This window comes from Halichoeres trimaculatus, unplaced genomic scaffold (genome assembly GCF_033239565.1).
Source record: "Halichoeres trimaculatus isolate MK-OKI-2021-1 unplaced genomic scaffold, fHalTri1.1 fHalTri1_scaffold_3, whole genome shotgun sequence".
Lineage (NCBI taxonomy): Eukaryota > Metazoa > Chordata > Actinopteri > Labriformes > Labridae > Halichoeres > Halichoeres trimaculatus.
In genome coordinates this window covers 14099832-14124105 of record NW_027437181.1, presented here as the reverse complement: position 1 = coordinate 14124105, position 24274 = coordinate 14099832, and the positions used below count along the sequence as shown (strand labels likewise).

Below are 24274 nucleotides of genomic sequence, written 5' to 3'. Positions count from 1 at the left end.
GGAAACTTACAAGGTTAGTAAGGTTTTTTCCAACTATGCTACAAATGCCACAGGAAAACGTTGCATCGTAACCTTTTGCCAATCTTATAAGTTTGAAAGACATCACCTGACATAATTCTTGCTTGCTTGCAGGAATGCACACCATTAACTCCATGAAGGTTCACCTTCTACTTCAAATATGTCAGATCCTGGCAGCACTGTAAGTCAGTTCATCATGTCAAACTGCTCTCTTAGGCAACAGTTCCTCATTATACAGATATCCTTATTTTATACTGTTGAAAGCCTCATTTAGATTATAATCCCTTTTTAAAGAGAAAGTCCTTGCCAAGAGAGAAGCATTAATAATGTTACAGAAAATTAAACAATGCAAGCAGACAAATAAAACTGTTGGATACATGCACTGTAAATTGGCTGAACAATCCATGAACCCACTGGCAGTTTTTGTCTGATGAGAGGTGATAATATGCTTCTAGGAACAGTTGCCCAGTTTTCAGTACTACTGTTGTAGCCATCAAAACAACTTTCAGGCAAAACTTCTTTTGTCTTCTTTGTCTGCAACATAACTACTGTCATTTTTGGTCCATTACATCCTTCAGAGTAGTGCTAGTTCATCTTTTTCAGGTACTGGTAGGATCCACTTTGACAGTAGACACAGAGACTCTTCACTCAGACTCTTTGCAGTATTATGAACCCCAAAAAGAAACCTATGGTCCTGCAATTGATTCAGACTTTACTCATCTTTAGTTTACTGAATCATGAAGAAAAGCAAAAAGTTCTGTTTTCAAGACGACAACTTTCAAAATATTATTTAACTGAACAGTGGTTGAGTCAGTAATTCTTAATGCATTCCTGATAGCTGGGAATTCTAAACCCTGAATCCTGTGATTGGGATTTGCAACCCTATGTTTAGACGATTTGTTGCAGTTCAGTTTGAAAGTGTACAGTAACAATACTTCGGACCAATTCCCATTTACCAAAAAAGTTTTTTTTTTCTCACACTCTTTCCATTTACTTTCCACAAATTTCACTTGAATACTTCATGCTTGGTTTTCAAGAATAACTTAAGTTGAGAAAAAAAATTCAGCAAAACTGAAAGTCTGTGAGCATTCAAATAATTCAAATATGACAACTTAGCAGCAGTGTATTGTGCAATCTCATAAATAGAACCTCTCTCTGAGACCCGAGGACCCTTTAAGCCTGAATGCAGCCTGCAAAAAACTGCTGCTCTATCTGAGAGAACTAAGAGGTTAAGATTGGGAGCCAGGTAACACGCCAATTTCTTGGTACTTCATGAATAGAATTCCTTGGTTTAATAACTGTGTGATCTGAAAAAAGCAAGCGCTCCCAGTGAGGCTCTGAGTTGATGGCAGATGTGGAAAGAAAATATACGGTTGTGAGTAGTAACTTTAATGACATATGTTTGATGAATGACAGCTGGTTTTCAAGAGCTCCAGTGGAATGGTTGACAGGCAGTAGGGGTCACTGTAGTGTCATTTGTGATGATGGAAAAGAACTTTCAGCAGCCAGATACAGCCTTGGAAGAGAAGGATCTTGCTCTCGTCACAGCTGAGCTCGGGTGGTGGGCAGGCATCCATTCAGAGGTGTCAATGTGGCATCTACAAATGAATGCCTCAGAGTGTGTACTGTCTAAGGGAGCTGAAAGGTTAGGCTGAGTGTCATCGGCATAACAATGTAGGTGATATTATTGGATGACAGAACAAGGACATCTTCAGTGTGAAAAGGAAGAGAGTTGTGACTATGTCCAGAAGCATTTCACAGGAGAGGATATTTAGTGGTGACACCAACCAAAACGGACATTGTTAAGCGAGGAGATGAATGACAGGGGTACAGGTCAGAAATGTGTGGGTGTGTTGGTGTGGCAAAAGCTATGTGAATGTTTCTGGAATTGAATACAACAAACTGTCCTAAGACAATGAGGACAGAGGGATAGTTAGAGCACTGACAAGTGTCTCAATGACAGCTGGAAATGGATGAACTCTAAACTTTACATTTCTCTCATTTGTGCGTCTTCACACATTTAACGTCTTGTATGCTTTGTGGACTCCAGTAGAGTAATGAGATTTGACACAGGTTTATACTAGGCTGTAAGAAATAATAATTTCTAATTGGTACACAATTCAACCTGGCTAGTGGCAAGTTTTTTTTTTTTTTTTTTTTTTTTTTTTTTAAACAGTCTTGAGGGTCATTATGACAACATCTCCTACCGTGTTGTAATGACAGATATGAAATGAACTTAGATGTTAATTCAACCGAAATGGGGGCTGATAAAGATCTGTGAGCTGGTTAGCACAATATACCAGGAATCAGAGGGCTAAGTTTTAAGCTACAGACTGAAAAGAATTCTTTTTTTTTTTTTTAATAATTGGTAGCTTTTTCATTTGGACCGGTGCACTCAAAACCATAAATTAGCTGGGCAAAGCGGGTCTGGCGTTGCTACTGCCAGCTGATCAGAGCAGAGCCAACTGTGGGCGAGGCTTTACCTTCACCAGCTCAGTTTACAATCTTAAAACTTTTTCATTTTCTTTTGGAGGATAACAGTAACAGCTTCCTGGTTTTGGTCTTCCCCGGCTCCATGATGCTTCAGTAGCTGAGCAGCTAGCTGATGTGAGAGGGGTAGAGGGGAAGGGCAGGCGGGACCATGGGCGAGACGGTGCAGAGCAGGGGAGACAGGGGATTGGGTGGGCTCACTCACGAACCTGAAAAGAGGGGAACAGCAGTTCAGATTGGTCAATTATTATGACGTTTTGCATCTGATGTACTGAATGTATTTTTCTGTGTTCTTTTTGCTTTTTATTTTGCATAGATCATACCATCAGACCATAACAGCCTCATGACCAGTGTTATTCAAAATGACCAAGCTTCCGAGTCTTAGGATATAGCTTTGAATGGGCTCGGACCCGCTGTCATCTTAGCAAGATAGAGATTTAACTTTTTTTTTAAGATATGACATCCTCTGTTTACAGATATTGATTCAAGTGGATTGGACCCAATGCCAATGCTTCCACTACTGAAAAATGTCTATTTTTTAAGGCAGCGCCGTCTAAGGAACACCAGATCAGGTTGATTTTAGTGACACTTTGTTTTGTAGATGATAAAAACCACACAATCTTTGTAATTCAAAGTCCATGAATATTTGTCCATCTTTGGTTCTGACAAATACAGCCTCTCTGGAATGCCATTTTCTGCTTCACAGTCATTGTTGTCAACCTGTTGCTCCTTAACTGTATCAGTTGGGAGATGGTCCCCCAGGTCTTTTATTTCAGCAATACACAAGTTTTTTTCCAGAGTTGTGTTGTCCCTATCCCAGCTTTTTAAAAAAATGTGTTGATGGTGGTTAATAACAAATATAAATAATAAATGATGGTCTCTCTCTCTTTTTTTTTTTCTCTCCAAAATTCCAGTTTCAACATTTTATGTCATGTCTTTGCACTATTTCAAATGAAATAGAGGGAATAAGTCATTTGCAAGTCTTCAACTTCTGTTTTTAATTGGCATGTTGTACGGGATCCCAGCCTTTTGGTGATACGCATCATAGTTGATAGCTAATTAATAAGCAGGACGCTGTATAGTAAGTATCAGTCATATAAATTAGAATCACATCAAAGAGAGACCTGGCCCCTCATGTAAAAATACCAGTGTCAGAGAAATACCGGTTGTTTCATGTTGCCCAATTTCCAGGCAAGCTTTTATTTTTCAAATCAAAACAGAACCATCTGTTCTTCAGCATCTCCTGCCTTTTTTATTTCATTATCTGGGGATTTTGGAGCATCCATAGTCCTTTTTGGATTGTATTTCCAATCTTTTTGTCTTTAAAATGAAAATAACAGTTGTTTTGTGTGGAAAATTTAATCACAAGTAGAAAAAAAAAAGAGAATGATTCACATATCAAAACTACCTAGAAAGTTAAAGTACATACAGACCCTTGCAGTTACATGTAAAATACTCAATATGAGTATTTTTTTCAGAAAGCAACTGACTGACTGAAGAAAGGCTACATATTCAGTAACAATTATACATGGCTGATTGGAAAACAATTCCTTCTCAACAGTCTTTTTCTAACTTCTACAACTTGAGTCAACATTTGGCAACATTTCTGTCTCTGAGCTCAGCTGTTATTGAGCTTGAAAATAACTGGCACTTCACAACACTGCAGACACCAGGGGCTAAAACCACTGAACGACAGGAGGAATCAGACAGCCAGTGCTAAACACAGTCAGAAAAAGACTTGCCTCCTGAATAGTGATGCTGTTGTTAAGGGCAACATCAGAGTAAATTCCCTGACCTCTGTGGTCCAAGTACCCAATTATGACCAGGCTCAGATATCATCAAACGAACATTATAGAATATATATAGTTCCTCATTTCAGAGCATCTTTGGCATATTTATTTCTGGTAGCATCCATGGGTTGAGTTTTCAGCTTCTTATTCAGGTCAGGGTCACAGTGGGATCAGTACAGCCCACATGCCTGCAACTTCATGTGGATCTTCCTTGGCTAACAGGGAGATTTGAAGCCCCCAGTGTCTTCTGGGTCTTTGCACTGGTCTTATTCCTGTTGATCATGCCTAGAGTGCCTCCAGGAATGTGCCTGGGGTCTTCTGTGCAAGATGCCAAAACCATCTAAATTGGCTCTTCTCAATTTGGTAAAGAGCCAGTGGCTCGATACTGAGGTCTTCCTAAGTCACCGAACCTCATAGAGCAGCCACCCTGTCCATGAATCTCATTCTGGCTTCTGAAATCCCTCAGCCGTACATAGGTTTCTTTGGGCTCATCTATGTAAAAACAAGGAAACAACAAAAGTTAAGATTACGAAGAAACAGAGAAAGAACAAAGGAGAGGGGGAGTGTGTGAGAAAGAAACCATGAAAGAAATGAAGACACCAGATGGGCTGTGAAACATCTGTTGCCCTAGGGGGTGGCAGGGACCGATGGAGCTCCATTACTCCCATGGATGTCCCATTATTATGATTGAATAAATAAATAAACCATTAAGTCACTTGGAATTATCTCAAGCCTTGAAAGGTCTTAGACATTTAATTGTTCATCTGTCTCATTATGTTATTGGAGAACTGTGCAGCAGAGTGGACTATTTTATGCAGCGGGGTATTGACTTTGATGTCATACTGACACTTGGCTTTTTGCCCTAAACTCCTCTACAAAACCTCTAATATTGTGATGTACTGCAGCACTGTGTGTTTTCTATGTTGGAGAAATAAAGACAAAAGATCAGTTAAACTGTGCAACTGAAAGCAGGTGGATATTCCCTGATCTTTTAAAGCAGTTTAGTCCTAACACACCCAAATAAAGAAAACAGGTTAATGCCAAATAAACAGATTTAGATGCAACATTTTGACCTCAGGGCTCATAATACACAGTGAACTCAGACAAGGCTTTTTGAATAGAAGTTTAGTGCAGCAAGTATGATGCCCTGAGGCAAAGCAGCTGCAAAAGAAATTATCTCAGTTGTTAAAGTTGTTTTACGACGCGTCCATTTTCTGACACTCTGTTTTAATGTAAAGAACCCATTATTTTAATTCAAACCATTTTGCAACAATGAAATAAACACAATATTCAATTTTTTGGTACCTCTGGAGTCTGGTACTTTTGCTATTCTGCATTAGATTACTTGAAGTAATTCTTTTTGAACCCTGCTTTGAAAACTTGGTGGTCCTCCAACTTGGAGAAATCCTGGTTTTATCTCTTGACACCTCCGCTAGAAAGCTTCAGTCAGTGCGAACTGAAACAGCAAGTAAACCAGAAAATGTACAGGTATGTCTGCAGTGATATTTGCAGGGACAGGCAGTATGCCACTGGACCTTGATGCCATGGCTAAAATAAAACATAAAGATTAATATTGTGAAATCCTCAAAACTGTATAGGCTCAGGCACCATGGTGAGGTTTAAAATGGTTCATAATAATAAAGCAGGGAGTGTCAAATCTATTACCTGGTTCAGAAGACACAAGTTATTCACCTTGACACCAAGTGCTATCCTGTAGACAATGGCCCCTTTCCCCCTTAAATGTGCGCATCCTGACAACTGATGATGGTCATCCTATGGGTTAAAACACATAAATGTATTGTAAATAAATCCACATATAGTCAGTGATTTGTTCATTCATTCGTTTTCTCAGAAAAGCCATAACCCTTTTTTGTGAACTTAACTTGTGCTGCAAATACTTGATTTGCTAATACACGCATTTAACTTGAATGTCTTGCAGGTAACCAGAAATATCCAAAGAGTCCTGATAACCAGCATGAACTGGACCTTCATTATATGAGAAACATATGTGATGTGCAATAATGTGTTTTTACTGAATAGCAACTCCCTGAAATTTGTACCAATTAACCTGAGGATAGCTGACAGCTAGCTCAATCTTAATCTCACTGCATTAAAAATGTGCATTAGGGCAGCCAACTAACCAAAAACTCGACATGAAAGGGCAAAGAGTATGCCATGTGAGGAAAAAGTGTTACTTCTTTAAATTAAAAAAACAACAAAAAAACATCCTGATAAATTCAGACTTGCTTTTGTGTCTATTTGGAATGGTCATCTGCAATATTAGTGACAGTGATATAATGCTCAGCTCTTACACAAACTTTTGAGAGTTTGACAAAACCAATCATCCATAAGGCAGATGGCCACTCCTGAGTGTGCAACATTCATTCTCTCTGCTGCAGTACTGAATGAACAGTGAATAGCACAATGTAAACATGACAAAACAATGCAGGTATTTAATTGGCGAGATAGCTTCTCGACACCGTATTGAGCCTGGAATAATAGGATACAATTAACAGAATGCTTCAAAAAGTCTACCTGCATTATGTGATGCTGACTGTGTATAGAAAAGCTAGAACAATTGTATTGATTTCAGGCTATTATCCTAAACCACTGCAATTACAGGGAAAACTTTTGTCTGAATGATGAGTATAGTTTAATGACAGTAGTGGAAAACATGGTTCAGAGCACACAAAGGATCATGGTCCTGGTATTCTCTGTAGGGGTGCCACCAGCCCTGATACAAAGCCTTGGGGGAGAAACACCAGGAGATTGTTAGAATTCCAAAGACTGTGTGAAAATAGCAAATCATTTATCTATTTATCCACCACCCTGTCTCACTATTAAACATACAGTCTGCCAGTCCTCACAAGTTCCCATCCACCATTATTGTGTGGCCAATATTTGCTTATCGGACTGACTGTGCTTAGGTGCCAACTCTCTAGTTGGAGACACACCAAAGTATCATTGGGCAGATTTACTCCAGATTTGTCCATCGAAAACACTGAAGGGAAAATCCCAGCTGAAGGCTTTGTTGGATCAGCTGTAATCACTGATTATGTTTGTACTTGGAAATTGTTTATTCAAGAAAGAGATGAACTCTATAAGACCAAATTAATGCATTAGCCAGGGTTTCCCTAGCAACACCACCTCTGAGTTTTCAATACATACTGCTAATGTATGCTTTGACTGGATAAAAAAAAAAGTCATTGTGCTCAATGTGCACCTCACTGCATTGTGAATACATGGCTCTTTTTTTGTTATTGACGGACAATGTGGTCTCAAAATGCACTCCTTGCTGGAATTCAACAACAGCATATTGTGGATGGTTTAAAAGGCAGCCCTGTATAAAGCTAAAGGGCTCTTACCAAATATGAGCAAATTAGAAACCCACACCTCCAAACTTCTTCCAACATGAAAACATCTGCATTACTATAAAAAGACAGAAGACTCTTACATCAGGACAAATGGGTTTCTGGTTGGGTTAGGAGCCCTTCAGTTTCAGTTTCATTTATCTGGTCCAGGTTGTGCTTATTGGTCCTGGATATTTTGCTGCCTGCTTGCGGAATTGGTAGGGTTATTTGCATTGAAGGTGTGGCGTTCAAGTGTCACTGATATGTGAAATTGGATGGGATAGGAATTCCTGAGAATGGCTTCAGACACTTCATAACTCATGAACTCAAATCTTTCAGAAAAATTCTATACCATGTTATACGATAAGATTATACAAACATGATGAGAAAGGGGCATTCTTCTGGCAAACAGGATAATTACAACCCCATTTTAGAAAACTTTATCCATTCCTTATAGGGCTGCAGCTATCAAATATTTTAGTATTCCAGTATTCTACAGAAGATCCCATTGATTAATCGAGTAATCGGATAAAATACGTTTTTTAGTTAAAGAGCGGCTATTTATCAAATGAATTTTTTTCTCTTTAAGAAATAGAGTTTTCTGATACAGCATGTCAATAAGAGCACTTGCTTTGGTAGCTTTAAAATTTGTGAACACACTTTGACACATTTTTTGTGCCTTGTACATCTCGTCAAATGTTGCGGACCCAAATGGCACCCGTTTTTTAGAATGACCCATTAGTCTCCAAACTCCAGAAAAGAAGCTAGATTTGTTGCTAGTTGCTATTTTGTATAAGAGGTAGCTTGAGGGGTCTGAAAACTCTCTTAATATGGCCTCAGCTCTATTTGAAATTCCACTCTTTGATCTTTTTTTAAATTTAAATTCCTCAAGGCAGAGAAAATTACTGGAGTATTTTTTGTGATCGAGTACCTCGAATCATTCGAAGAATCGTTTCAGCTCAAATTCCTTATTTTGATTGTATTAATTTTGGAGAGTTAAAAAAAAAACCCAGAATGTATTAATAGTACAAAAGAAAAATTTAGCTAGCTTTTATGATTGTATCAGCTGTGGCATAAATTTTACTTTATTCCTTCATTAACAACAACTTTTTCTGATTGGGATAGCTCCATAACAAACACAAACTAAAATTATTCAAATAGATCAAAACATGCAACGGAAACATCAGAATATTTAAAACATTGATAAGTACACAGTGGCACAATGGCTCCATTCAGAACCAGGGTTAAACAGCCACTCTCTTCCTCCTGATTGGGCACAACATTTTTGGATACTGAATCTTGGATTTTACCCCAGCCTGATGGATTTATACTTTAGATACATTTAGAAACATACATACGTACAAAAAAGAGAAATATTGTCATTTGTGTGTCCATTTAGAGTTAACAACAGTATTTAACAGTATTAATGTTCACTATTTGATAGTGTTTGTGTGTAATATCTTATAATTTATGGAGAACTACATAAGACAAACAGGTGGTGCTGCACATCCAAGGACCTGTGTTAGAGTAACATTAAATTTTCCCTCTCACTTATTCAGCAGTGCAAGTGGTGGGTGTCACAGAAGTGTGGGAGAGAAACATTTAAAGTTTCTCTGACTCAACCACACAAATAGAGTGAATATTACAAAATAAGGTCTCCAAAGAGTCCTTAAAACTGTATTCCTTGCAGCAAAAAGCAGCAAAATAGCCACATTATCATACATCACAAAAGCTCCCATTTTCTGTTTGTGTCAACAGCTGAAAAAACTGCCATCAGCATTATCACTTTGTAATCTTAGGTTCCCGCAGGAATTATTGTTGGATGAGGAATCCAAATTGCTTCCGTTCCTTCCACCCCAAATGACTCTACATTTGTCAGTGCAGGAAATGAATTTAAAGCCCAGACAACTTGATAATAAGGATTTGGTTGGGTAATAAGAATGTATTTTGGCTGCAATGACCTGTAATTATTTATAAAGCATAATTATGAAAGGCTGTGTAAAGAAAAATCAAACTGCTCTGTGTTTTTATTTATGGTAAAACAAAAAGAAATAATGGTATAAGCTGTGCATGCTTGTTCATTTTACTCCCCTGAGAGACAAAATTAGTGTACAATGCCTTGTTTGTAAGGTATTAATTTGAATACATTCAGTTTGCTTGGCTGTCTGCATAATAAACTTGACAATCTTCATCTGGCATTTGTTCAGGAACTGGAGAAAGCGTCCCCCTCTTTGGGTCCAACTTGTGACAGAAAAACAACACTCTTAATTATTGTTCCAAACTTTCAAAAGATTTCAACATGTATTTATTTGTATCTTCCCCTGATATCCCAGAGCTTTTGCTTCATCTCGTGAAAGGCGCCCCATGCATATGTATGGTTTGAAGTTGTTTGGATGTCTCGATATGTTTATTTTAAAATCTTTTTTTAGCTTTACTCATAATTTTGTGTTATTCCAAAGTAGATTGTCTTGATGTTGGAAATTATAATGAGATTTATGTTTCTAGGACACCATCGGAAATGAGGCTTTAGTCTCAGTAGGATATTTCAAGCACTCATCTGCTGTTTTCCTTTTTTTCTTTATTTGAATCGAATAACAAAGCAGAAGATGATAGACAGGCAGGAAGGAAACAAAGGAGATTGGATGCTCCATGTGAGAGATGAACAACCAAACAACTGATAGAACTCAACAAAACCTCGAGACGGACTCCTTTCAAGAAGGGATAAATCAAATCGCACCATTTCTTTACACTTGGAAAAAAAACAACAACAACAGGAATTCTACTGGTTCATGAATATGTTAGCTAATGTTTAATACGTTAACCCTTACGTCTCTGGTAAACCCTACTTGATATTTGCAACATATTTTTCTGCATTTCATCAATTTTTCCAAGATTGTAATATACTATATGGATAATACATTTGAACGTGAAATTATAATTAAATAGCCTCTTAAGATACACCATCTCATTTTCTAGGGAGCCCCAACAAAAATTTAGAACAAATTACAGACATACAAGAAAACTATTATTAAAAAATACACAATTAGACAAATACAGCAACAAATACACAATGCTTAAATACAAACGGTTCTCCCTCAACCTAACATAAACAGCAATTAAGCTTATTAACATGTGCGTAAATTCAGAAGCAGGGACAACGTTTTTTTAATATTAGGGAATGAATAAGACTCAAGCAAGGAAAGATTTCCCATTGGATGGAACTTTTTACTTCAATGATTGGTGACCAATTCCTCTATAGATTCTGTGAATAATTAAGTGCTGTGTGGTGACCCATAGGTATTGTTTTGTTTTCATTTGCAGCAGTTTGAATCAAATATCATGTACCCGCCTCTTCTTATTTTAGGAATGAGATCAGAATATGAGTGGAACAGCCTTTTAGACATTTAGTAGAAACTGTTCACCTCTGCTTTCCCTCTCTCTACTTTACTTTTCTTTGCCACTATTAAGTTTCTTTGTGCTCTTTGATTCTGTACACAGCTGTCTCTCACTTTCCCGCCTTATACCTCTGACAGTTTTTGCCATTATGTCTGAGTCTGATTATTCCACTTACTAGAAACAGTTGACTCTTCTTCTTTCTTCAAACAATTTGTGCAAAACATGGTGAAAAAGCAGAAAGGTTGAAGGGTTGGTACAAAAAAGGGGAAGAACTTTAAAGTGTAGCATTTTAACGGTGACTTTTGACTCCAGTCTTAATGCCACAGCGGTAATATGAGAGGAGCAGCTGACTGAGTCTGTTATTGCCCCACTCAAGGCTGAAACACCTAAAGTCTAATGAAGACAGCTCTGATGTTTTGAAAGAAACAGAGCGTGTGATGTCAGAGGAACTATCCGACAGATACTCTGATCAAGACGTTCTTCAAATAGGTAAGCCAAGGTTACACATCTCTGCTGTGAATGATGGTGCTCTGCTTATTGTTCCTTGTTTGGGAGTTGGTGTGCACGCACATATGCTCCAATATCCTCTTCTCTTTTTAATCAGCATCATTGAACCATGCATCAAAGGACATGCTTTTCCTTGAAGATGAGTATGCTTGACTAGCTGCTAAGGTGAATGACAACGAGGTAGGCGACAACACCTTCGACAACAGGAGATTGACCACAGTAAAGCTGCTTTTAAAATGGCTCCTTGGGCTTTGGCAAAGTTTCAAGGAGGAACATGACAGTGGGATTTTACTTTCTTTTTCAGTCAGTCTTTCACAAGTCACACCACTGCTTCTTTTTTTTAACTCAATAACCTAGCTGGTAGCAAATACATCTTTTCAATGTGCTGGCAGAAAGGAATGAATTGAATTGGTACCATGACAGCCACAATCACTACTACTATGACTTCAGAGGTTGAAATATAAGATAAACTCTCTTTCTAGCCTGCTGTCCTTGAACACCTGTTAGTGCTCCTCTCATTGCTTCATTTGGATCCTCAGTAGGAAAGATATTTAAGTCCAACAAGATGTAATGTAAGCTCTTGGCTCTATTGAGGCAGTCTTTTGTGTTTGGTGCTTGGTAAAGCCTAATTGATTTCACAAATGTTCTTAGGCCGACACTGCATTTGCATGGAGGTTATACATTTGGTGCTATTTGTTTGTCAGTCAGCAGGATTATATAAAAAAAAGTGGCACATATTCTCATTAAACTTGATGAATGGTAATTGAATGTACCAAGGAGCAATCCATTTCACTTTAGAGCGGATTGAGAGTGGATTTACAAGCAAGAAAATGCAAATCTAAGTAATGTGAGCTTAAACTTTGGTGTAAGATATCCAAACACGTCGTCTTCTTTAGTTTAACTGTGGTTTAATGCACTCTTTTGAACTTTGAGTCACCGTCATCAGAAAGAGGACTGCATTAAACTAACTTCCTGATGGGCCATTGATTTACAGCCCACCTGTATTTAATCATCATCACACAATAATTTGACCTTCTTCCAATAAAAACATGTCTGTAAATCATTCCATGGAGGACAGTTTTTACTTAACACTGAACAGGCTCAGTCAAATGTCAGAAACGGTTTAGATGTGATGTTAACTGTATTTTCAAAGACTTTTACGCTGATTTGCAGAAACTCTCAAAATGTAACTTATAAATCATCAGTGAAGTCACTATGTGAAGTTGAGCTCCAAGGCTTTTGTTAAAGGGGCTGTGAGGAGTTTCTAAGTGATCTTGAAAAAAAGTCTCCTTTCTAGATATATGCCTGATTGTAATTCACACTTTAAAACAGGATAATCACCGCCTATATTACAGGTTACAGATTATTTTAAAATGTAACTTCTTGGCTTCCCCATCGGGTCAGGCAGGACTGGATTGATTTAAGGCATAAATAGGTCTCTATGACAACACCACGCTGGCACCAGCAGAAGAAAACTGAACAGGAGAGTTATACAGCCCAAGCTAAAGGCTAACACAGGGGCTAAGCTGTTTGTGGTAATGTACATTCAAACCCACATGCAGCAGTTATTCTGCAGTGGTCTGTTCAAACTTGAGAGTCTATCAAACGATTGAAGAGTGAGGTTCTGTTAGCTTTACTTGGTAGATGACTGGCAGGACATGACTAGGAGTCACTAACGTTACACATTACGGACATGTCTTAGAACACCGAGCTGCCAGCTGCGCTAAATATAGATGGCTACTAGACTACATACAAACTGACCATGTTAACTTGTTGTCACATTGGCCTACAGACATGTCAGAGCACCGGGCTGCCAAAAGTGCTACATATAGCCGGCTACTACAATGTTTGCTTGATGTCACCTTTCAAACAGTATTGCTACGTAACTGTACTGATGCACAGTGTACCCAGTAAAAAGTCGTCTTGAACAAAGAAAATTTGTTACGATCCAATCTCCATTTAATTCCAACACAAACACGCCTCCTTAAAAGTAATTTACGATGATGTGCGTGTTACTCTGGGCAAGAAGGTGGTGAGGCAGCCCAATCTAAACAGATACTCCTCATGGCCGAAAGTTGGAGTGAATCAGATCTCAATCTCAAGGTTCTGCTGCAGATAAAACGTTTTATTCTGTTTCAGGAACAGCCAGTACGTTTACATGCACACAGCGGTCTAAAGTTGTAACTCCATCCTTAAGTCACGGCGAGGGATCTTCTCTTCTGTGTATGCAGAGAAAGAGAATCAGACTTCTGGCTGAGAATTTCTCATTCTGCTATGATAGGAGGCGCTGTCTTTTTTGACAAGTGAAGCTGTGGGCTTATCAAAGAAGTTTTGGTTCCCCAAAGAGGAAGCAACATTCTAACAACAATGACCGAAATGGATGCAGCTGTAGCTCTTTATGTTTCTTACATACTATGTGTGTTAATTACATCACATGGTGTTCGTTTTTCATGTTGGAGTGCTGCCCTATTCATTATGGTCATCTATTTCCTCTACTGGGTGAAATCTGCAAATCCATCCCCAGTCCAATTGAAATGCCATTATCTAGGTATGTTAATAAGGCTATGCTCAGTCCATTCGTGGCTCAACTAAGCTGTTTACATTCATCTTAAAGGTCTGATCTCATGCTAACTAAGCTCATAGTCTTCTTAAGCTGCACGTCAATGTTCTGTCACCTAGTGTTTCACAGAATGTTGGTAAAAACAGGGAAATAGTGAAAAGTTAGGAAAGGAAAAGAGGTGAACTACATCAGTCATAATATAATCCTGGGAAAAACAGGTGGTCTTCGGACAATGATTTAGCTTTAGTTTTTATAAACAAATCATGTGATGGAGGTATTTTAATTGCAGTTGAGTTAACAACCCATTTTTTCTCAACACTAACTTTATTCTTGGTCCTAAAGTTGCTAGGAAAATAGGTCCCAGCTCTTACTTGCCAACCCCCAGTGTTTCCAAAAGGATTACTGACACAAGACGATGCTAATGGGTTCCAATGCTAGTGTTTACCCAGCCTTATGGAGCTAAACAATGGTTATAGCCAATGGGGTGATTGCAGAATGGATAGTACAGTCATAGTCCTGCATACACTGAAGAATCCACCAGTGGACAAAACTACCAGGCTAAAATGCGAATCAGAGAACTCCACAAATCACAAACTTCCCTTTACCTACAGTTTTTGTATTAAACAGCTGATTTCTTTTTATAGGGATGAGTCGCTCCCAAGTTAACACACCAAGAATGTATCACAGACACCTAGGAATACCCTTTATTGCAAATTTTGCCATTGCTTAGACAAAATATCAAAGTATCTAAAGAAATTACAAAACTTTCAACAAAAACACAGCTGACTTACAAAATGAACATCTTCTCTCCAAGGTGTTTGGCCATGTGTTTGAGTTAAGATGCCTGAGGGTAACTACAAGTCCTCAGGCTGAGAGATTTTTTTTTCACCACATAGCAGATGTTAATGCAACATATACCAAATATTAAATTATTACGTAAAAACAAGCAACATGTGAGTTCAGGCAGCTGAATCCAAAGTGTTTTGCTGAGAAATTTATTGTGATTACATAAAGTATTGATCCAGCTACCTCCCCTTTGAAAGAAGTGGTTCCTTGGTTTGAAATGAGCTTTCACCAAAGAACTTAAAGTTAGTTTGTTAGTAGCTGCTTCTTACAGATGTGCCTCCTTTTTCTCTTGAAATGTCTGTCTTGTTCAAGCGTTACAAAGAGACAGCATATTTCCACAGCAGGATCACACTACAGCCGAGCAGAGAAAAGCCATCTGCACAGAGCTTCGCCTTGAGTCAAACATCTTGAGTGGCAAATGGGGAAGGTGCTCCTCGTGTGGTGCCTGTGGAGTTTCAGCAGGAGGTTGTGTCCCATTTCCCCCCCTTCTTACAATAACTCTGTCCCATTTAGCCCCTTGAGTGATCATGGCTTTAACAGACTGATAAGTGTTGTGGAGTGGAGACATGTAGAGAAAGTGGACATAAATTTACTCTCATGCCTTGCAAATCATTTCAGTTCTCTTATACAGTAATCAATCATTGCCTCCACACTTTTGCATTTAAGCTGCTGTAAATGTCAAATAATTATTTGCATTTAAAGCCTATATGACTGTGGACTAACAGCTTCATTGGAATAATGATGCATAGCATTAAGAAATTATTTTGCTCTTTTTGTAATTAGGAAAAATATTCTTTTTACTGTAAAAAGCTAGTTATTATTGCTCGAGATGTGTTGAGGCTGCTGTTTAACATCTCAAATTGTTCTCATTTTCCCTTTTATACTTTTGAGAAACATGGTTTGAAAAATAAACAGCCTTCAATATACAGTAAGGAATATTAGACTGACAGCCTCTTATTTTAATGGACCATAAAAAGTGCAAAGTGATGCTTGTAAATCCGTAGAAGAAGATGAAGTTGCCAATAAAAAACAAGCTTTGATTCAAAAGTTCCCAAGGAAGCCAATTCGGTCTATTCACCACCACTCCTAAAAGCAAATGTTACTGCTCTGCCTGACAAATTATTAATCGCTCCCAGCTCAAATATTTTCTCATTCTATCTCCTGCAAGGGCCACTGTTTCATTTCTATGGGAAGCACGAGCTGCCATTTGCAGACTATGAGAGCAAATGTTAATTTGCCCCGTGTGCATTTGTGTGCCAGAGGAGCCATAGGGCCGGGAGCTAACGTAGTGGTCAAGAGAGAGAGGAGGAGCTGCCGTGGGTATTTACATAAGGTAATGTGATTGAGTTGTTTCCATAGATTTATCCTTTCACTCAAAACCCTCGGGTGAGGTGTGGAATAAGAAGTGTGTGTGTGTGTGTGTGTGTGTGTGTGTGTGTGTGTGTGTGTGTGTGTGTGTGTGTGTGTGTGTGTGTGTGTGTGTGGGCTGACTTGTAAGAGACACAGTTGCAGCCAATTGTAACAACTGTTGCGTTAAATTGTACCCTGGCTCCAGCTGAGAACACATCAACACATCCTATAGACGTTATCTACTCAAGATTATGTGATAGTCTGTTAGGATCATTGTCTTCTAGTCTACAGATGGTGCAAATGTTAGAAAACGAAGCTTTGAACATATTACTTGTAGATTTTGTAATGTTCTTATTTAACAAGTCTCTCTTAGATTCTCGTAGGACCTGTTTCTAATTAAGGTCTTGAGAAATTGACCAGGCTTTAGGCCAATATCCAATTGTGGGATATCACTGGCCATCACATTTAAAACCAAACATCATCGATAATACACCCCAAATTTGGTGCTGTAGATATCCAGTATATCTCTTGTTTTTTTTGTATGGTGCCTATATGACCAAAAAATTAAACATCTTTATATATTATATAGCAAAATAATATCTAAATACAGTGTTGCTTGTGAGCTTGTTTATTTTTTCATTATATTAACAGGCAGTGGTTGAGAAATAGGAGACCCACTTCTGGCTCCACTACCTCCTGTTCAGTACTTACATTTATCATCTATATAAAGCAGCATGAGGTTAACTTTGGTTGACAATTTTAATGTGACAAGGATGGTGGATATCAAACTAAATCTGGATGTAAAGAAACTAATATAAAGTTACGTTGGAAAGATAATGGTATGGATTGTGTCTGACCATTATGAGCAGTTGCATGTATATCATATATGGTTCTGTTGATGAGATACAGCTGCAAGATGAACTTGAGACATGATTTGGATACTGTGGCACAATTTTAGGCTAATGCAAAGTAACATGATTGAAGATTGAAGACATGTTAGATTTCCGAAGTAGAAACGACATGACGGCATGACACAATAGTCCAAAGTCGTAGTGTTTTGGTCTGGATTTGAACATAAAGAGTGGGATGGTAGGTGGGTATGGTTCAGGGTTAGTTCAAACTTGCACAGAATACAGCTTAAGTTGTCTCAAGAGTGGTGAAGAAACTTGCACTATCAAACTTGTCTGCTACCTTCCAGTCTGCTCCTGTCATTGGTAATTGCAGGTTTATGTCGGGATCACATCAGTCTGAAACAACAATATTAAAGGGGCTGTGAGGACTTTGAAAATGATCCTAAAAAAGATTCCCTTCTAGATATGCCTGATTGTAATCCACACTTAAAATGAGATTATGAGGGACAATAATACTGATTACAGGTTATTTTAAAATGCTACTTCTTGCTTTCTGATCGGGTTGGGCAAACCCGGATTGATCAACGGCACGTCTAAGTCTCTATGACAACACCATGCCAACTGACAAAGTTCAGTAGTGAGTAGAGAGATCTGTGTTTTTCTTATAGACTGTATAAAACATGGACGTAGTCTCGCCGACGTCACCCGTTTGTTTCTGAAACTGAAAATGAAGCATATCGGCTATTGGTAGTGGCAAGGGCTTTGCCTACAGCCATAGGGCACCTGTCAGTCACGTGACCCTCAGCTGTGCTTCTTATTGGGGGAGCTCGCGATTTTAATATCCGGCCGAGTTAGAAAAAAATTCACCCCCCTTACAGTGGGTGCTGGTAGTAAAATCAGTGACTCGGACAGGAGATGTTTTTTGGACCAGGCTGTAAATAGGTTAATTTCTGCTTTGAAAACTGCTTTTTTTGGCTCTGTATGTATGTGACTTATGGTACTTCCGGAGCCATCCTCAAGGGGACACTCGAGAAACAGCAGATTTTAGCACTTCCGCATTGTCTCATATTCTTAGACCGGAGGTTGCCGCTTGGTTTTTCTCTGCTGAAAATGATTTCTGTGATTAGTTTTGTAGTGATGGTGGACACAGGAGCCTAACTGTCAGACCGAAAAAAAAAAAGCGGGTAGAAAGTTATCTTGAACAAAGTAAATTTGTTTCAATCCAATCTCCACTCAATTCCAAATCAAACACACACCTCGCTAATGTAATTTAAGACAGTGTGCGTGAGACTCTGGGCCAGAAGGTGGCGAGGCAGTCCAATTTAAACAAAGCATCTGTAAATTCTTTACGCTTGCAGTCCAGGTTGGGGAGGCTCCAACTTGATCGGGAGCAACAGAGCAGTCACATTAAGCCCTCACAATTAAGGATTATTTGTATGTATAATGTGTTGTGACATGCCCCAAAACAGGCCAAGCTCCCTGATGATGGTGGGTGGCAAATAGAGCCCTCCAATGAGAAGCTTGCCAAAGCAGATCGGCAACTCCTGATTCCTAAGCCATAATTGACTTTTCGTTGTATCATAGCCAGGCCTTGTGTCAGTACAAAACAGTTTTGTTGAATTTGAAATTAAAAGTGTGTACAAGACTCCTGAAAGATTTTAGTTTGAATAGTTGCCACTGCACTATATCACTTTTGTAGTTGGGAATCAAACAGGAATATTCAATGCGAATAATTCTGTTATATTAGTTGTTGAAGTATTAACTGCTGCATGACTTGTTGCCCCTGCAGGCTACTTAAGTCTAAAAAGTCTGGACATACCCCTGAGACAGATGTTCCCTACTCTTCCCTGTGGTCCACCTTCTCTCAAACTAAACCAAAACAGCTTCTAAAATGCTGTGCTTGGAATAACCCCTTAGTTTCCTGATAGTTTATCTAGGGACATACATTTTCTGGCTAACAGAGGTGTTTTTCTTGTTGCACTTTTGTTAAGCTACAAATGAGAATCAGGCATTTTGGCTTTATACACAAAGCCAGTCCAGCACCGCAGCAGCACATCTGAAATGGACATTTTCAAAGGTCGATGTGATTGATTTTAAACTTGGGCAGCAATCTCTTCCCTGCAAACTGAATGGTTGTCTCATCCAAAGCTAAATGGTTTTACACAGCAGAGGAGGAAGAGGCAAGCTTGGAGGAAAAGCAGGTCAGTTGTTGACATGGACGAATGGGGATACAGCGGAACAGCAAACACTGGAGTGACCCAGATAGGATACAGTCCATAGCAAAAACATGTAGATATGATTTTATATCTGACAAATGATGCTTTCAGGATAACAAGAAGTGCATTGTTTTAAGGGTTTTGGGAACAATGCATCTTTGTCTTTATTCCTAATCTTTTTTTTTTTTCTGCTTTTATTTTTTGTGCGCATTACAAAGTCAACTTAAAAAGAGAGATTAGGCAGGAATAAACACTCACAAGTGTGAATATATGCTGCTCTGAGTAATTTCTCAGGTGTGGGTGAGATTAAAAAGAACGACCTCTACGCTGTGAAGTTTTGTCCTGGTGTTCCCTCCACATGGTGGTGCTGGTGGACTGCTGACCGTGCAGCAACAACAGTCTATCTGTCGCACGCTCTCACACACACTGCCTCCTTTCAATCCCGCACCGTCTCCTTCTCACTACCTCCTGCTTTGACTTATCACATCCTCTCTTTCCCTCTCACCCGCTCTCTGTCTCCCCTCCTCCTCTCCTTCCTTAACATAATGTAAGATGGGGTGAGGTGTTACGGCAAATTAAGTAAAATTAAGACAAGAGAACAGCTCTACTCACCTGTGTCGTGGGTGATTTTTTATAGCGTGCTTTGACGGAGCCCTGCCTGTGTGCCGTCCTTGGAGATGGGTGTTGATGACAGACTGCAGACCATGAAAGGAGTGGGAGTGTTGCATCCAGTGGAGGTGGAGGTGCCTGCACAACACATTATCATTCACCCTCTATGGTTTTGTTTTGTTCTCTTTTCCTTTTCACACTTTGTCTGCTATTTTTTCCCTCTCTTCTTTTTTCATATCCTTTCTTTGGCTGTCCCCCTTCCTCCTTCCCTCCCTCTTCCCTCCCGCCTCTGCCTTTGTCCTTCCAGTTCCTTGTCTCTCTTTTTTCCAGTCTTCTGTGCAGGTCTTGTCATATGCTGAAATCTTGAAGTCTTTTCCATCTTTTCCCTTTTTCCCTCATTCTGCTGTTATCTGTCCCGCCACCTTTTTTCCCCCAACATCTACCTTTTCCCTCATTCTGCCAACCTCTCCCCATGGCACCTGTCTAATTCTCCTTGTATCCACTCTGTGGTGCCACTCATTGCTTGCTCCTTCACCCTCCCCTTCTTCCCTTTTCCTGGCTCTCTCTGCCCTGGCAGGCTGACAATTGTTGGAGCATACACTGCTAAGCAGTTATCACCAGCTCACAGAGGTGTGTGTGAGTGTGTGTTTGTGCATGTGAGTATGTATGTTTGATAATAATAGGAAGAGAGCCTGTATATGTGAGCATACATTTGTCAGTGTGTGCATTTTGCTATTTTTATTGAGGTGTAGAGCCCTTGTGCTCAGTAAAACAATACAAACAATGTGTTAGACAGGTTTCTATTATACTGGAGCTTTGTATGGCTCTTCTACTGTAGTGTAATTTTTTCTCTTGCAACAATGAGAGGTAAAATGATACTGAACGGCTGCAACTCCTCTCCCAGCCCCTGCCAAACATCCCATGTGCCGAGCTGCTCTGGATCCATATAAAAGGCACTAATTTCTTTGTCTTCAAGGATTTTTTTTCTAGTTTTGCTCCCATCTGTCACTGGGAGGAGGTTGAAAGAAAAGAGGAAAAAGCCCAGCTGGAATCCTTTGTCTATTGAAGGTAGATCACATTGTAGGAAGACCAGGACAATGCTTCTCTGGCCTTATGGGTACTGAGAGATGAGGGAGACAGGCCAGGTCTTAGACCTCACGAGCCGGGCATGCCAAACAATCATCCTGCAGGAAAGTGATTCAGGAGGATTTGATTTGATCAGTTGATACTAAAAAAAAAAACTGAACTTAAAGCTTGAATGTAAAGTATCACTCTGTTGTCTATTAGGCTTCAAAACAGACGCACTTCTTCAATTTCTTCGATTAGCCCCTCAGAAAGCTCCTTTATAAGCATTTTATTTGCTTAATTAGGAGTATAATTTCGACTTACTACGACACATTCTAAGGGGAGGGTTGGTGCATTTTAAGTGTCAATGAAACATCACTGATAAAGTTTTGCAAATTGCTTTTTCGCACCTAGCTTCAGTTGGGTCTTGAATAAAAACATCTGATATGTAACAGTTTTCTCACCTATGTCTGGTGATTGGCTTTAATTGTGCAGTTCCACTGTGTTATAACAAGATAAAGAACAGAGTAAATTACTATGACGCAGTTTTCTTTGTTCTGTCTTGCATGCATATAAAAATGTCTTGAGTGGAGACATTGTTTTCTCCCCACAGGAGGGCATGAAGGATAAAAAACCTGCAGCCGTTACTCATATGCTGACTGGTTCCCTGCAGCGTTCGTGTGAATCTGACATGATAAGTTGAGCTCTTAAATCTCACGGATCAGGACCTAATTCACTTTTTTTTTTTGCTTGTGTGAGTTAGTTAGAAGAGCAGCTCTAGGTTTTTCCTTAAACACAGCAGGGACCTGAAGTTATTTGGATGAGTTCATTCCTCTCAGGAAACACTTTTAAAGACGGTGGAACTAGTGTTGGTAACATGCAATATAAAAATCATTAAAAATTCATTTCATGGGGTTAGGTAGCTGTGAAAATGTAACCTCCTCCTTCATAAATGACTGAAGCTTTCAATATTTGGATTTTTTAAAAACCCTTAATGTTGGTGCATTTTTGATAAATGGCTCACAGTAGAATAAGATACGCTCTTGCTGTGTAGAGCAGAGGTAAATAAAGGCAGCGAGCAGCAAGATTAGGGCAATTAGCCATGCTCACTTTGAAGAAAGGTCTACAGCCAACATATAATTAGTGAAATGAAAGAAATAAGTCTAATGATAGGGGATCAGAGTTATGGTTTGACCTCGTATGTCTGCTCTTGTTCCTGGTGTCCACTAATCTGCTCGACTGTGCCTCCACTGATTTTGTAGATTGCTTTAAGATAATGCTTTGAAGTCTTAAGAAGTAAAAGTGCACTGATGAAATTTGTTTGCCATTACGTTCAGGAAGGGTGCAAGCATAAACCGGCCACCAAGTGGCTTAAAAATTCCTGGAGGGGAATGTCTGTTAGAAAAGCAGGCAATAGATTCCTTATCAATTATGTGACTGCTTCTTCCAGTTTGAGAACCAGTGCATATGGCTGTGGCAGAGGGGAAGCTGCATTGGAAAACAAAATGAGCGCTGAAATGTCTTGGGGATAGAAAGGAAAGCTGAACAACATTCAGGAGGTGTGTCTTACTCTCTTGTCTATGCATAACTTAAAAATTATCAATGTTTTTATTTTCTCTTTTGCCACATATTGGTTGGAGGGCCCAGGAGACCTATTAAGGAACCAAGGGAAGAAAAACACCAGATTTCATCTGATTCCCTGGAGGGAAAAGTCTTACAATGTTAAGAACACTTGCTGGAAGGAGTCCACAGCAGTGCAGAAGTTTTAGTGGAAGCTTGGAAGCTTTCGTTCTTTTTCCTCTCAAGTATTGATCCCTTTTAGCATTTACCATCCCTGGCGTCCACAGCCATAGTGCAAATTAGACAGGGCTAGGGCAGCATGTGTGACAGTGTGGTTTAAAGCGTAACAGCAACAAAACACACACAATAACAAAAAATATAAATCTAAGTAAGAAATTGTTTAAAGAACTGCTAAATTAGTTGAAACTTGTCTGATCAGTTTATGTTTACTGACTGTAAAACTTTCATCTTCATATCAAAGCTAGTTAATAAGCACATAATAAAAACAATCACTCATAAACCAGAGGAGCTTTTCTGCAACACATTGCAGATGTGTTGACAAGAAGTGAGATAGATAGATAGATAGATAGATAGATAGATAGATAGATAGATAGATAGATAGATAGATAGATAGATAGATAGATAGATTCCCTTCAGCAACCTGTCACTGTGTAACTGGAAACTTCAGTAACCTTTGAAACACTTGAGGACCTACAAACTGACCGATCGTCCACCCCAAAGACTGTGTAGAGAGTAGACAGCATGGTTCCGCCATTTACCATTGTATGGTTTTGAAGCCAAAATACCCCCGTCACAGGCGCAGCAGTTGTGCAGCCAGAGTCTGCGCAGTAGAGACTGAGGGATTCTGGGGGAATCTGGGAGAATATGAGTTGAGCAGGGTGACAAAAATAATATATATTTTTTTTCTTTCGAGAGGCTTATCACTTCTTGACTATACCTTCTGACACATTTTACAGTCCCCAAAGAAAATACACAAGAATGGCAGCTGTCAGTCATTGTTCAACGTTTTAAACCTCTAATAACTACTGAAAACAAAAGTCTTCAGAAAAAAAGAGAACTTGAATACAAGGCAGCCAAATAGTATCTTCAAATCATCTTAGCAATTGGACGTAAGAAACAATTCTTCAAGGTGTATTAATTTTTTAAAGTTTGACCACAGTCCTTTTGGAATGACTGAAGAGACAGATTTTTTTTTACGAAACTGCAGCCAGTCACCAGGGGAGCAGTTTTTGTGGAGACCTCACTTTGAGCTGAGCAAGATGACCCTCGTTATTTTTTCAGTCTAAGGCCCCACCCTCTGTCTTCAACTCATTTACTTTGAACCTCCTCCCCAGAGAACAGTTGTGTTTGGATTGTACTTGAATGAGTTATCTCTTCCCCTGATATGAACGAACATCTTCATTACTTTGTTCTAGCAAGGTGAGATAAAGAGACTTACAGATGTTACAATCTTTGTCCCAGGGTATTTAAATCATACCTTGGGATGATCATTGATAATAAACTAAGCTTTGAAGCAGCAGTGTTTGATTTGAGATAAAACTTCCCTAAAAAAAAGTGCAATATGTTATGAGGCACGTTCTGCACCCTGTGTACTTCATATTAGTGAACTAATGAAAGTATCTAAAGTCTTTTTGACTTTATAAGT

General features: G+C 39.1%; 2 long non-coding RNA genes across 3 annotated transcripts in view; one reads left to right on the top strand and one right to left on the bottom strand.

The window, feature by feature from the left end:
* The window catches only part of LOC141787995 (uncharacterized), a 293794-nt gene that overhangs the window by 22665 nt on the left and 246855 nt on the right, over window positions 1-24274 (top strand). The window lies entirely within an intron of this gene.
* Window positions 2224-20518, bottom strand: LOC141787996 (uncharacterized). The gene is made up of 3 exons (XR_012598100.1): window positions 19987-20518; window positions 5991-6071; window positions 2224-2717 (listed from the first exon to the last, which is right to left on the bottom strand). It is a non-coding gene; the product is annotated as an uncharacterized LOC141787996 (long non-coding RNA).